The sequence below is a fragment of the Abramis brama genome (genome assembly GCF_963993115.1).
Source record: "Abramis brama genome assembly, chromosome: 15".
NCBI lineage: Eukaryota > Metazoa > Chordata > Actinopteri > Cypriniformes > Leuciscidae > Abramis > Abramis brama.
The window spans coordinates 28,308,992-28,325,490 of record NC_139977.1 but is presented as its reverse complement, the minus strand read 5'-3'; the positions used below and the strand labels follow the sequence as shown (position 1 = coordinate 28,325,490).

General features: G+C 38.6%; 2 long non-coding RNA genes across 2 annotated transcripts; one reads left to right on the top strand and one right to left on the bottom strand.

The window, feature by feature from the left end:
* The first annotated feature begins 9,262 nt into the window (after nucleotides 1–9,262).
* On the top strand, nucleotides 9,263–9,918 carry LOC311097069. Its single transcript, XR_014609182.1, has 2 exons — nucleotides 9,263–9,623; nucleotides 9,755–9,918. It is a non-coding gene; the product is annotated as an uncharacterized lncRNA (long non-coding RNA).
* A 1,898-nt stretch (nucleotides 9,919–11,816) lies between these two features.
* Nucleotides 11,817–15,771, bottom strand: LOC311098152. Its single transcript, XR_014609392.1, has 5 exons — nucleotides 15,266–15,771; nucleotides 14,713–14,887; nucleotides 14,160–14,226; nucleotides 13,575–13,654; nucleotides 11,817–13,484 (listed from the first exon to the last, which is right to left on the bottom strand). It is a non-coding gene; the product is annotated as an uncharacterized lncRNA (long non-coding RNA).
* Nucleotides 15,772–16,499: the final 728 nt, after the last annotated feature.

The following is a 16,499-nucleotide window of genomic DNA, read 5'->3' as shown; positions in this document are numbered from 1 at the left end:
CCGGGTCCAAATCAGATGCACCACCTCTGGGTGTAATCGCCATTCCCCCGGGAGAGGACCAGTTCGGGAGAGGAGATCGGCTGCCCGGTTCACTTCTCCGGGTATGTAGATTGCCCTGAGAGAGGCAAGTCTCGGGTGAGCCCAAAACTGGTTTCCTGGAGACAGCGCAATGACCTGGTGCCTCCTTGGTGATTGATGTAATAAACTGCCGACATATTGTCGGTTCTTACCAGGACATGCCTGTCCTGTAGGAACAGAATCAAGTGTCTCAAAGACAGATAGATTGCTCTCAGCTCCAGCACATTGATGTGTTCCATGGTCCAGGGGAACATCCATGAGCCTCTGACTGATCTTCCTTGCCAGACAGCCCCCCAACCTGTCAGAGAAGCATCGGTTGTCACCACCATTCTCCTCGCTGGTATATTCCCCAGAGGAACACCTTGATTTAACCTGCTGCTTCTTATCCATGGACGCAGAGCCTGAACACATTTCTGTGTGACCTTCAACTTCACTCGCCTGTGTAATTTGGGGTGGAGTTGAAATTTGTTGATCCACCATTGCAGTGGTCGTGCTTTGAGCAGTCCCAGAGGCACTACCTTTATTGCTGCCGATATCATCCCCAGTAATCTTTGGAACTGTGCCAACTCCATCCACTTGCCTAAGCGGAAAGATTGTGCCAGGGCAGATAACCTTGCTACCCTCTGTGGGGATAGAGATGCTGTCATTGTTAAGGTGTTCAAAACTAACCCTACAAATACAGTTTCTTGCTGCGGTTCGACATTGCTTTTTTCGTGATTCATGCGGAACCCAAGCTCTTGTATATGGCTGATAACAGTCTCCGTATCTCTTAAAACCTGGTGACGGCTTGGTGCACAGATCAACAAGTCGTCCAGATATGGGAGGATCTTTATACCCACCGCCTGAAGAGGGTAAAGAGCGGCTGACACCACCCTGGTAAATACACGGGGAGAGAGGGAAAGGCCAAAGGGAAGGACCTTGAATTGATATGCTTGGCCTTGAAAAGCAAAGCGAAGGAACTTCCTGTGATCTGGATGAATGGGCACATGAAAGTATGCATCTTTGAGGTCTAGTGTTGTAAACCACTCATTTGGCTCTATAACCTCCAAGATTTGGGCAGTGGTCAGCATCTTAAATGGCAACACTTTTATGTATGCATTCAGACGTCTTAGGTCTAAGATGGGTCGGAGACCACCATCTTTTTTGGGAAATAGTTCGAATAAAACCCAGTGTGCTGTTCGTAGGGTTGTAGCTGAGTAATTGCCTTCTTCCCAAGAAGGGTTGCTATTTCTTTGGATACATTTTTTTCCTGGACTGCGTTTTTGACCACAGTTAATTGAATCCCTGAAAACGAAGGAGGTCGTTGCCGGAACTGGATTCTGTATCCGCTTTTTATTGTAGCGAGTACACAACGATCTAAGATTTTCCTCTCCCAGCTGTCCAGGCATAGCTGGGAGCAGATTCCGGCAGCTCTTCCAGGATTGCTACGCAGTTCCCCCATAGGGGCCTGAGCCCCTGGGGTTTTGCTTCTTTTGTGGTGCATCTCTAACTGATGTACGAGACCGAGCCATTTGTGAATGCCGTGGTGCTTGTCTGGCACTTTGGCTGTTATCAAACCTCTGAGAATGGGTATTTTGTCTTCTGTTGAACTCCCATGGTCCTGGCCGACTAAAATGGGGATGATGAGGAGGCTGACAGCCTCGATATGACTGTCTAGTTGCCTTAGCGGGACCAAACGTGCGTTGCACTGATTCTCTTCTCTTCCGCGCTTGCTCCGCTTTATCAAGTGTCGTCTGAGAGTCTGGATGAAACACACGGCCTGGTGTGACTGGCATGTAGGTCAGTTCCTTCCTGATAGTGTCAGGTAGGGAGGTCTGTGCTAACCAAATCTGTCTACGAGAAAGGATTGCAGATGACATAGAAGCCCCAATGTCTCTAGTAAGCTGGGCGTGCGTAACCAGGGCTGCATCGACCAAACCCATAATGTCCCGATCCTCCGGATTTATACGTTTCTGTAAAGAAGCCAGAATTATGCCTAAGGCATTACCAGATCGGGCTGCACGTGTGGCTGAGTTGTAGGTTCGACACACTAGGTTATCGGTCTTCTCACACTCTTTCCGGGGACAGCGTGGGTCATCAGTCACCCGGTCTAGACCCAAGGATGTTAAAGATGCCATTTCACGCTCCACCGCTGGCATACCTCCCATGCCTGTTTCTGCAGCATATTGTATATTAGCAAAACCAGCATTGAACTGGGGTGCAGCTTTGGGGTGATTCCAAGCTTTGCTTAGCATTTGTGAATAGTTCTCAGTAACAGGAATCGAAACAGATGGTTGAGACTGGGAAACCCCAGCCCACACTCCTTGCACCACTGGTGTTGTTGATGCCTCAGCCTGGGTTTCCAGACCTAAAATTCTTGCAGCGCTAAGAATTCTGTTAAGAATGTCAGGTTGTGTACTGTCTCTATCAATAGCAGAAGCAGACCTGGACTCATCCCCTTGATCTTCCTCACACACATCCTGATCATTACTACCAAAAAGAGAGTCATGAGCATGGAGAGAAATAGTGTCAGGAATGTTACCTCTTCCCCCCTGATTTGGAGGGATATCATCCTCAGAAACAACAGATGGAACTGCATGTTGTTGTCCACCTAACCCCCTATCGTGGGGCCTAAAATTATCCATTTTCCCAGCCAAATCCTGTAAAGTTGCTAGAATTTGCATCTGGGTATCAGCTTGAGGGTCTGAAGCCCTTGACCTTCTTCCATCAGAACAGCTAGGTCCATCATGGACTTCAACAGGAGAATGTTCCCTTCTCCGTTTAAGGGGGCGTGCATCAACCACTGATCCTGATGCACTTCTATGAGCTGCCCGTTCAAAAAGGCTAGCTCTTTGCACCCTCTCTTGAAGGGAGAACTCAGCTGCGGCCGGGCATGGTTTTTCAATGTCCTCCAGTAAATGGGCCATACCCAGACATGATGGACACTCACGATGTCCATGCCGAGGATGCATAGTAGCATGGCAATAATGGCACAGAGGTTGACTCATGATTGTAAGACAGCTGCGTACAGTTGTAGCTCGGATGACACACAAAAATATGACACACAAAAATGACACACAAAAATACTCGGATGACACACAAAAATACTCTACTCCTGCGCACAGGAGTTTGCCAAATGATATGTAAATGTGTGTATACACAATCAAAATCATATATATATATATTATCTACTTAATTTCACTGAGCCGCTGCGAACAGTGGAGTCAGTGTGATAACTAAATTCCTTTCTTTCAAAAAAAAATAAAAAAATAAATATTTTTATTTTTATTTTTATTTATTTATTTTTTCCTATTGTGCAACACCTATCTATGCGCGAATGCACAGATCAAGACAGGTGACCGAGTCCCCTCCGCTGCGAACAGTAGATCAACGGGTAAACAAATAAACCTCCTTTCAACTGATGTGAATATTGAGCAAAAAGTTACTCACCACATCCGTACGCTTCTTAAGCGTCGGAATACAATCCCTACAAAACAAATATTAACATGAATCAAATTCGTTAATTTGTAATGTAAATAATACCAACCACTCACCTGAAATATAGAAGAAAAAGGAAAAAAATTACCGCAATCCTCAGGGGCACCAGGCGCCTGCACTATAGTGACGGATTGAATGGGTAAAGATTTCCAAATAACAGCGTATAAACGCGGATTTCCTCCAAACCGGTCTCTAGAGAGGCGAGAAAGGCAAAGAGAAAGTGTTCGGTTCATCCGGATGTTTTATAGGGAACCAACCACTAGGGGTCAGTCATCTGACATTGTTTACATTAGGTCTTGAGGAGAGCTAGCAGAATGGCATCATTCAAGGTAAGACCGTGGTGACGGTCTGAGTGAGGTCGAAATAGATCGGAGGCCAGCTAGTAGTTGCTGTGCAAGTAAACCTCACTCCTCTGATCTCAATAGACGCTCTAGCGACAGATGCTAGAGGCTGCAGTCTTTAGCCTCCTTGTTAGAGTGCCTGACTCTCATGCCGGAGAACCGGGTTCGAGACCCGCACGGAGCGGGGTGTGAAGGACCCGGTGAGAGGGGTTACATTGGTGCCGTGACCCGGATGGGAGTGAAGTTTACGGGGGTGAGTGTAACGGAGGCCAGCTAGTAGTTACTGTGCAAGTAAACCTCACTCCTCTGATCTCAATAGACGCTCTAGCGACAGATGCTAGAGGCTGCAGTCTTTAGCCTCCTTGTTAGAGTGCCTGACTCTCATGCCGGAGACCCGGGTTCGAGACCCGAACGGAGCGAGGTGTGAAGGACCCGGTGAGAGGGGTTACACATAAACATTTTGGTAAGTTGTACAGTATCTTTGAACACACCTATTGTTCATTCATGTTTATTTACTATTAAATAAAGAGTAAGAGATGTTAGGTTCACGATCACGATCTGTCACGTCACATTTACAAGCGTCAAAATGCTATTGTTTGAATGTCCTAATAAAATTGACACAATCTAAGAGCTGAGAATTTGTTTCATATCAAAATCAACCTGCTCTGTCTAGTCTGTCGGTGTCAGTGTCCTCTTTGCCTCGCGATTTAAAAAAATATATATATATATAAAAATTCTAATTCTCGCAAAGTCAGTCGCAAAAGTAACACAAATTTAAATGTAATATTGATGTGGTTTAGTTTAACTTTTAATGCAGTTGATGGTAATATAGACACTGCATCCAATGATAGAAAATGCACCATTTCAATTACCACAAGAGGTAGTGTTGTCAGGAGTAACAAAGTAATATAGTTCATTTTGATGTTTAGTTTTTTGAACATTCATGCAATGCTATCATTATTATTTTTGGTTTATAACACAGAATGGCATCTACACTAATATTAGTCTGTCTGTTTCATCCTTATCCCGAGGTTACTGTAGTCATCAGCTGGATCCAGTCCATATTCAGACCAGATGGTGGACCTGCACCCTGAGAAGACCACAACAGCCCTGAATGTCAGCGGATTGTATGTATCCCAATCTTCAAGACTGCTGTAATCAAGACATCAAGTGTGCCAGACAAATATAGGCAATTGATACATTTGCAGAACATTTTTTTTGAAAAAAAAAAAAAAATCGTTAAGCTGTTTTAGCTGATGCTTCTATCTAAATCAAATTATAGTAGGCCTACTGATACAAAAGTACTGATATCCCACCTACAGTATATTGAGGTTCTGTGCACTTCTTGCTGGATTTGTACCTTCAATTTTCTTAAATCACTGTGCCACACCACCCCTAACAGGAGAAGTTTCATCATTTGATTTCATTACTATTAATATATTACTTATATTGCTGGTGGAATGATCTGCCTAACTCAACCAGAGCTGCTGAGTCCATAGCCATTTTCAAGAAACGGCTGAAGACGCTTCTTTTTCGACAGCACTTGATCCAGTAATACTAACACTTTCTCTACTACTCTATTCTATTCTGTTCTATGACAAAAAAAAAAAAAAAAAAAAATTCTGCGTTACATTAAACTGAGAAGGGTCATAGTACTTGCATATTGTTGTCCTACTGTTAGTTTAACTGCTTCTATTGTTCTCATTTGTAAGTCGCTTTGGATAAAAGCGTCTGCTAAATGAATAAATGTAAATGTAAATGTAATATATTACTATCAGACTACTATAAGGTAAATTTATTAAAAAAAATTATATTGCCCAAAAATGCATCTACTGTATGTGAGGTGCACAAGCAGGGGTTGGACAATGAAACTGAAAGACTGGCCAATCTTCACCGATTTTACATTCCATCAAGAGTGAGTGTGAAGGTTGAATTAGCAGAGCAATAGCACAGCTGTACATACAATATTGCAATAATGGGAGACATATAGTTCAAAAGAGGACAGATTGCTCATCTGTGGCCAGCTAGTCTTTGTGGTGTATTGAGAGCTATTGTAGGGTAATGTCGGCATACCACCATGTAGATTGAACCACATTCAACTGTCGACGCAAAAGGAAGCTGTCTGAAAGTCCAGGTACTGACCTGGATTGTATAAAAAATGTGAAACATGTATTGTTCTCTGATGAGTCCACCTTCACTGTCTTTCCCACATCTGGGGAGTTACGGTGAGGAGAAGCCCCAAAGAGGTGTACCACAAGGACTGTTGTGTGCTCAGAGTGAAGCACAGGGGTTTATCAGGGATGGTTTGGGCTGCAATATCATGGTATTCCAATACACACAGCAAGACTTCTGAAAGAATGAGTTGATGAACATAAAAGTGAAGTTGAACATCTCCCATGGCCTGCACATTCACCAGATCTAAATATTTTTGAGCCACTTTAGGGTAGCAAAGGGAGCAATTCAGAAAACGTTCTCCTCCACCATCATCACATATAGACCTTGCCACTGTTCTGGAAAAAGGAATGGCTCAAAATCCCTCTGGACACTGTGAAGCACTTGTATCTGTCATTTCCAAGTATAATTGATTCTGTACTGCAAAAGAGGCTTAAAAACATAATAAATCAATGTGGTCTAAAACCAGCTCAGTTTCAGTTTAATTTTTTTTTTCAACCCCTTAGCATTCTCGGTTTGCAGAACAGTTGGTCTTTCTGGGGTCTGAGGAATAAATGCTGAATATTTTTTTCTCACCAATTTCTGTTCTAACTACAAAATCATCGGCAGGTAATATGTAGGCATCAAGTTGTGAGGTATATCTTCCCTAATTGTGAGGTATATCTGCGAGAAATGGCTTCTTGAATTGATTGTTTTTTATAGAAAAATCAGTTTTTCAGGAAGAGCAGATAGTCAAAGATTTTTTGATTTTGCCTTTGTTAAATTGTGATTAAGATCAAAATCTGAGCAAGACAATTTATAAATTTGTATGAACACATTCATAGTAAAATATATGTGTTACTTGGTGATTTGTGTTTGTCATCCACATTGCATATGACTTGAATATACTTACATTTAGCACATTTAAACTATTTTAATAAAAGATTATGATAATTCTAAATTTTATCTAGCATAAAAGCTGTGAAAAGGAGCACATTCTGCTTTGGCAACAAAGGCAGGGAAACATTGCTGTTATTGTGTGTTCAACATCTCTTGAATTCTTGAATACACGATTTTTTGATAACAGGATTTTTACAAAGCATGATATAGCCTACTATCACAGTACCATGTAGTCCAGTCATTTTATGAAAAAATAAGGTTGAACAAATTGCAACAGAAGCAAACTCAACTGATTTTGTATCCTTAATATGTCCCGAGTAAGGAAAAAAAAAGCCCTGAAGAATCCCATTAGGGGAAAGTTTCGAAAAAGACCCAAATATAGCCTATTCATACGCCTATTTATTCTTTTTTATACGTGAATTGGGTAAAAATTTTAACCTTTAGATATCACCATGGAAATTACTGAGTTGATTACTTACATCAAGACAAACAAAAATGTATTACAAGTTTTTTTTAAATTGTTTGTAAACATGGACAAACGGTGCATAATCTAATTACGTATGTGCTAATTTGCATAAATACCACAGCAGATCTAAACATTGGGTATAGCCAGGTGAAAATGTCTTGTTGAATCTTGTTGACACATAACAGTAAAATACTTAATGTTAAGGTCTGAATGGGACCCATTTAGGCTAACCATGAGCATTAATACATAGAGGCAGGAAGTAGTACTTTATAAACCAGCCTTTATTCATTTTTAAGAGATGGGGTTTGGGGCTGGGTCCGTGGGACTGTTTGACACTAGTAGATTTGCGACGCCCAATTTGTGAACCAGTTAAATAATTTGAATATTTCACTGCATCGGATGAACCGGTTGAGCAGTGTATATCGTTTGTTTTATTTAAACAAATCAGATGACACGCAGGTTGTTTCTGAACTCCACAGTGCGTGAATTATTAGGCACGTTGATTTTCTGATCATATTTTTTTTTCAGGCACATTTTACCAATTCCAAACCACATGAATCTTAATAACTACTATTCATTTTGTATTTAATCATTTATAAGTGATATATAATTGTTCATGAAGGCTGGAAATAAAAAACGCCTTATATTCAGGTGTGCATAATTATTAATCAGGTGGCACGTTTTCTTTTACAGATAAAATAAGCCAACAAAGAGATTCAGTCAACTCAGACTGAAAAGTCAAAAGTTATGAAATCCCCATGAGAAGGATGCAATACTAATGCAATACTAGAAATTGCAGTTAAGGCATGACCATTGGAAAGTGAAATACTCATTGGGTCAGCAGGGTCAGACAAAAACAGGTGGAGAAGAAAATATATCGTTTCTTATCGGGCTTATGATACTCTGAACAATGCCTGAACTTCGTATTTTGAGCACTTCTTGCGTTGTTTTTGCCTCTTCACGGTGACTCGCTTAATTTAGTCCTAAATTGTAAGTCGCTTTGGACAAAAGCGTCTGCTAAATGGCTAAATGTAACTGCAAAATAATTAAGAATTAAGGTGAAGAATTAAGTCTCCAGCACATTTTCCAGAACTCCAACCGACCTGGAGTCTCCAGGAGTGCAAGGTGTCAGGGTCTCAGAGACATAGGTTAGGTAAAGAATCCTAAAAAATGACCCCCACTTAATAAGAATCACAAGCTGAAGTGTAGTAAAATACATGAAGACTGTTTTTTATAGGCTTTATAGACAGACAGATTGAGAGTGACTCTTGAAGGACCAGCACCACATCCTCTTCTACCACTATTTGAAATATTCTTCCAGAATATGTTTTAATAAGTTTTGGGAGTTTATTTTTAGTTCATCTCCTACCTTGAAGTCTGTTTTGCAGAGATGGACTAAAAATGAATTCTGGAAGATGAATGCAGTTCTGGAAAATGGTGGCGCTGGAGACTTACAGTAAGGGTTCCTGATGGTTTCACACTTAATTCTTCACCTTAATTCTTAATTATTTTGCAGTTAACATGTGTCTTTTCTTCTCCACCTGTTTTTGTCTGACCCTGCTGACCCAATGAGTATTTCACTTTCCAATGGTCATGCCTTAACTGCAATTTCTAGTATTGCATTAGTATTGCATCCTTCTCATGGGGATTTCATAACTTTTGACTTTTAAGTCTGAGATAAATATCTTTTTTTTTGTGGCTTATTTTATCTGTAAAGGACATTTCATTTCCAGCCTTCATGAACAATTATATATCACTTATAAATTATTAAAAACAAAATTAATTGTAGTTATTAAGATTAATGTGGTTTGGAAAATGTGCCTGGAAATAAAATATGATCAGAAAATCAACGTGCCTAATAATTCTGCACACACTGTATGCTTCTTTTATCCCCTGCTTCTCTCGTACATGTTACGTCATCACGTATCATAGTTTACATCATCACGTACGTATTACACCCCCCCCCCCCATTTTTTTTTTTTCAACTCTTTAACTTGTTTCAACATTTACTAATGCTTTCACAAACAGGCATTATTACTCATGTCAATAAACATTTACTCTGATGTATTGTACTCAGTAATTATGCTAGTGCATGTTATAGTCTCTAAACCTCAAAGGAATTTTAATCTCTCTTCCTGATCTCGTGATGATGTTTGTCTTTGTCTGTTCTTCAGGTGAACCATTTTGATGTGCTTGTTTCACCACGACAGGTAAATCAGGATTCATCTCTCTCTCCGGCTTTGCATTTGTTTCTGGCTCGGTGTTAAAGTCATCCTGATCACTTGTTGATGGAAAGTTTTGTTCTTTTGTCTTTAACAGATGCTTTCTGTTTCTTCTGTAGATCCTTCCATCTGGTCTGCGAAGAACTTACGATCTTGGCGAGTCATGTTTCTTCAATACAGTTGCAGGATTCCAGATTTGTCCTTGCTGCACTCTCACTTTGTCTCCTGGTGATATCTCTGGCAACTGTTTGGTGTTTTTGTCAAAATAAAATTTTTGCTTTGACTGCCTCTGAGTTTTTCTTGAACTTTCTTACTGCCTTTTGGAGTCAACAATTTGCTCGATGTTGGCAGTTTGGTTTTCAATCCTCTTCCCATTAGAAGTTATGCCGGTGACAAACCAATGCCATCTAGTGGAGCGTTGTTGAGGTATTCCAGCAACGCAATACTGTATATGGATCTCCATTCTCATCTTGTGCCTTTGTGAGCATTCTCTTGATGGTTTGGATCATTCTTTCTGCTTGTCCATTAGATTGAGCAAATCTCGGACTAGACGTTTTGTGCTCGAACTCCCAATTTTTCTGCAAAACACTTGAATTCTCGACTGGCATATTGTGGACCATTATCTGATATTACCACATCAGGTATTAAACCTCAGCTGGTAGTGTCATTCAACTTTGCAATCTCTGGAAACTTGGAGTAGTAGTCCACACATATCAAATATTCAGAACCATTGTGCTGAAACAAATCAGTAAAAACGTTTGCCCATGGTTTGCCATGCTCAAGTGGCTTGAGGTCGCTTTCTACTTGAACTTCTCTGCCATATAAATATTGATGGAACTTTTCACATCCATATACTATCGCAAGCAGTTCCTTCTCAATTTGTGCATATCGACGCTGGCAATCTGTGAGCGCTCTTGATCCATATGCTACTGGTCTCTGGTCTTGTACCCACCCATGCCTCCAGAGTTGGCATCTACTGACAATGTGTTGACAATGGTTTGTTGACATCATAAAATTTCAACGTTGGTGCATTTGTTGCTAGAGCTTTGAGTTTCTGAAAACTTTTCTCTTGTTCACTTCCCAGAACCATTTACCCAGCTGAGTAAAAATCAATGTCACTCAAGTCTTCTTCACTGTGATTTGTTCTGGTGATTGTAATGATCTGAACTAGTCATATGACTGTTAGTTCTGTTAAGTATATATGGCCTTTGACCTGAGCATCCTTAGTCTGCGTTTCTCTGTACATTTAATGTTGAAAATACCCATTACATAAAATATTTCTATCACACGATATTCTGAACGGCAAACGCAGGAATCTGTATTTTCCTATGGGCGTGTTGAATCTACACAACTTGGAACTGTCATGGTTGGCATCAAGCACAGAAAACACTTTGGCATTTGGCATTTTACACAAGACTTCTTCCACCGTGAGTAGTGGGTAGTATTCACGTTTAATTGCCTTGTTTAAATCTTGTGGGTCGAGACATATATGAATTTTGTCTGGCTTGACAATCGTCACCATGCTACTCACCCAAACAGTTGGATCTGTTTGTCTTGCAATGACATTCCTCTGTTCCATCCTGTGCAATTCTTCTATTATATTTTCTTTCAGTGCAACAGGAGCTTCCCGTGGAGCATGTAGTTTAGGGCCTTAGGTCAGTAGCAATACTTTGTAATCGATATGGAACTTAATAGGTAACCAGTGTAGAGATGATAAAATTGGTGTTATATGATCTTATTTTCTTGACCTGATAAGAATTCTGGCAGCTTCATTTTGGACTTATTGTCGCTTGTTTATTGAGGATGCAGAGAACTGACTGAACAGACAAAATAAATTTTATACTGAAAGGTTCAACCATTTCATATGTATATATATATATAATAGGGAATTGAAATAATATGTACACATACATAATACATAAACTCAAATGAAAATAACATTCAAAATACAGTAACATAAATTTTACAAGGAAAGAAATACAAATAATAAACAATACACTGTAAAAATAAAAGGTGCCTGGAGGAACCTTTTGGGGTTCTTCACTTTGCCACACCGGCGGAACCGTCTGTAGATCCTCTAGGCACCCTTTAAAAAGGGGCGGTTCTCTGAGGAACCACACAGGTTTCCTGAGGAACTCTTATATGAAGCACTGTGTTACGTACTGCTCGGAGACACGAAGGGAGAGATCCAAATGCAGCTTTATTTTAAGGGTTATCCAGAATCGTAATCCAAAAACAGGCAATGGTCGAAACACAGGTAAGCAGTCCAAACAAACAAATAAACAAACAAACAAAACAGGCAGGGACCAGAGGCAAGAGAGTAATCCAGGGAACAAGGCAAGATATCCAGAAAACCAAGAAACATGAAACCAGGGAAAATGCTCGGAAATGCAGACTAACAGTACAACAAGACTTCGCAGTGAGTGAATGAATGAACATGGTATAAATAGACAGACTAACAGGATGAGACAGGTGAATGCAATCAGTGAATGAGGTACAGGTGAATGTGATCAGTGATAAGTGATGAGTCCAGGCAGTGAGTTATGGGAACTGTAGTTTGTGAGTGAATAGGAGAGTCTTATGTGGAGTGCCCTCTGGTGGCTCTCAAGGGCACTCCAGCTGGTGATCGTTACACACTGTGTGGAACCACTTTGGGTGCCTCCAGGAACCAAATTTCATTTTTTTAAATATTTAATTTCATGTTGTTACTATGGTTACCTTTGACTTCTATTATAATAAACAAATTAAACCAAATACAAAATAAGAATTATTACATATTTTATATTCATTTTTATACATACACTTCCATTACCATGGGAAAAAAAGCTAGTAATAGATTAATATCAATGAATACACACAAAAAAAATTGTATAATACACAAGTAACATGAATAATCAACCATGTGTATACAATAGGCTACACAAAGAAAAGACATCTCAACAAAATGCATGGAAAACACATGTTCCATGTAATAAATCAATGTAAAAAAATAATAATTTTTGACTAATTAAAAATGTCCATCTTCACTTAATTTTAAAACGTGTTTCAGTCCGCTTAAGTCTGACGCCACTGTTTCCAAGTCCAAAAGCTCTATAAGATGCCAAAAACAAACAACAAACAGTGTTAATATGCACTCATTGTGCTGTAATATTCCTGAAAATTATCCTTTAAAAAATCTTAACCTTTATCTCTATTCCAAAATCTCAGATGGTTAGTTATTCAGCTATTTTGAATCATAAAATGTTGAAGTCTGGGATGCCGTGAGACTGGAGACTGTAATGTACACTATGGCTTTTGAAAAGCTTAAATGTGTGACTTGAATCAACAGTTCCCATAAATGGTTGTTGAGTATTCTCAATATCTAGAAACAAGATAGAGGAAGTAGAGGCTTCGACCCGGAAACAGTATTCCTTATGTCACAACAAGCAGAAAACATTTTCCATTTTAACAGAGTTAGGTACAGTAAAATTATCTGTTGTTCTGTGAATGTTCACTGGTGAATTCAGTCATTTCAATAAGAATCCACACGATCAGCAATTTTGTGTGGTGCTTCATACATTACATCGCTACACTGCTGACAATGGTCAATGGACCTTTTTGCCTGTGTAATTTCACAAAATACACAAATATGACGCATCTTTACTCGCTGCAACATAAAATGCAATCAATTATAAAATCTTCACAAGGGACATGTGAGGTACTTAAAGAGTTAGACAAGTGAAAAGGTGCATCAGGTTCATTTTCTGTTTGTTTTTCCTCTTTTCTGGTGGATGGTCCAAGCACTTCAGTGATTTTCAGGTCTACAGGAGGATTTTTATTCTTGATCAAACTTACAGCTTATCGAGATCCCTGCAAAGTACAAAATTTACTGTTAGTAATGTTATTAAAGTGATAGTTGTGAAAATTAAATAATTTCCTCGGCCTTGTGAGGTTCCAAACCTGTTTGACTTTCTGTCTGTGGAACCCAAAAGCAGATCTCAGGCATAATGCAGCCCCAGTCACCGTTCGCTTACCGATCACTGCATGAAACACAAGCAGAACAAAATTGTGTAATTCATTCATGAAACCATTCTTATGTACACTTGTCTAGTTCAATTCAATGCAACAATTTATGTAAAAATGGTTAAGCTCCAAAAATGTCCCAGAAAAGATCCTAAAAATAATTAATGAGTTCACAACTCATGTGTTATGGGTTGTGTTGTAAGTCTTATGAAGCCATATAATAGCTTTTTCCTTTTTTTTTTTTTTTAGAAAAAGACCAAACTTGAAGTTATAATTCAGGGTTCAAATGTCTTATATTCAAATTCATATGATTAAGGTATAGCCTATAAAAAATGCTTAGCCTTGTTGGCTCCAAACCTGTGATATTATTTTTCTGAGTAACATGAATGAGATTTGAGAGCATGAGGGAAGATTTTCAGAGAATAACTGATTAAAAAACACAAGTACACAGTCAAACAATACAATTTCACACAGAGAAAGTTCATAGTAATAAAGTACTTGCATGTGGTGCAGGTAACTTACTGTAATTCAATGTTGCCACTGAAATGTTCAGATTATTTTAGAAATTTAAGTTAGGCTACTGGTTATTCTGGGGAAACAAAAGAACAAAGCTGATTATTCACAACATAATATTTATTGACCAGTAAATGGCTTTAAAATTGTATTTGAGAGAATGAAGCCACCTGTAGTAAGTAAAGTTAGGCTAAACAAAAACAGACCAAACTATATTAACCTGCTTTTGTTATTCATAACAAACGCCAATGCTAAATTAGTTAGGCTATATCAGCAATTTGAAGACACTGTTGTACAGAATATGTTGAATTGAATGACTAAATCAATCTAAGACAATAAGTCAATAATTTCCATTTGTTCGTTAGATCAACGTAGTTAGCATCGCGGCTAAAACCTTCATACCAGATACTGTGCAATAAACGAGTGGTTAACACTGTAAAAACGTAGTAATGTATAATAAATTTAGCTTATATATGTGTGTGTGTGTGTGTGTGTGTGTGTTTGAATATATAGTAGGCCTAAGTAGACTCTGTATTTATATTTATTTGGCGAGTTTACAAACCTTGTAATGGAGAGCCGAACAAACGGCGTAAGCTGAGGCAGGCTTTGATGAGAGGAGCCGTTACTTTCAAACGGAATGACGATCAGCTGAGCTTTGTTGCGCGCGAGCATCACTAAAGCGACGACAGCAGTTTCGTGACACAATAAAACCTTTCTCCTCCGGGTTCTTCTTCATACTAATAATAATTTATGAAGAAGTAGGTAAAAATTATTATTTTATTACTATTATTTGTTCAATAATAATTAATGAATTCATATTATTAATATTATTTAGTGTTGTTTTTTAAGGTTTAAATTAATCAATAAAATAGACCTATACTAAATAAATGTAAGCTACCCAGGTGAAAACGACGTAGGCCACTGTTAAATGTATTAAAAATGCATTAAAGTAGGCTATATTTGTATTGTAGGCCTACTAGAAAACACTCAAGTACATTTTTAATAGTACATCTTTTTCACCTGGGTATGTATACTGAATCCAACTTAAGTAGTAGCCTATAATAATAATAATAATAATAATAATAATAATAATAGGATAATAATAATAATCTCACTCTGGCCTCACTGAACCATTGGGTTCCTCCAGATGCTGGCTTTAGAGATCTTCCAGGAACCACTTAAATGTTTAAAGATCTTCCAATAACCCTTTTATCGCATTCAAGTTCCTCTATTTTCCCCCAAAGCACTTTGAGGTCTCATGGTAATGAAAAGGTGACTCCAGAACCTCTGAACTAAATATAAAGTGCTTAAAGGATCCCATAAGTTCCAGCAAGAACCTCAAAGATTGGCAATGCTCCTCCAGTAATCCAACAGTTCCTTGAGTATCCAACAGGATATTTGAGGCTCCTTTAGTTTTTACAGTGTACATTTCTACATAATATCAAAATAAACACAATAAAACAATGAAACAATGACCCCCCTGCTCACACTAGGAAATGGACTATGCCTAAACTACCCAGAATTATTTGGGATGACATAAAATGAGGAACAGGAAGGCCGCACTTCCTCTTAAACCCCCACCCCCGGAAACCATGCTGCAGCCGTGAACCCAGATGGTAAGTTTTGAAAATGGGGGTATAAACTAATATAGTTGATGTAAATTCTAAATAAAGAAAATAAAGAAATAAAAACTCTTGATATCTTTTGTCATTTGTCTAATGTGCACCTTAGAAAAAGTCACCAAACTCATATTTAACCAAACAATGAGAAACATGCAAACATTTATGCAAAAAATATAAATCAAACAAACAAAGGTCATACACAGCAATCAGGGGTAACTTATGACATCATCACATACATGTTCCCATATAAATGTGAATTTATGTTCACACACACACGCATATACAGTATATATATACACACACACACACATTCACGGAATTTCTAGTTCCCATCATGCTCTGGCTGCTTCTGACTGTTAAAGGAGATCAAATGTTAAAATAAAGCGTTATTTAATGTGTTTTGCTCAATATTAATATAGGGGGAGATCTGTTAGTGTTTAATGCTCTATTATTATATTTTTTAATTTAAAAGGTTTCCTGGTATGCCTGTGTTTTGTGGGTTTGTGCTGAAGAGTAGAGCCTGTGGTTAGTTTGATGATTGGCTTAATGATACCATTAAGACTATAATCATTATATTTTAAAAGTAATGGTTGTGCACTTCTCATCACAATAACAATATTGTGGTTAAATATTTTAATATATGCAGCTGTGCTTGTGCTATTGTCAACTAGTTTAAAAAATGTTACATTTAAGATGTAAATTATTTACAAAAATAAATAAATATTAC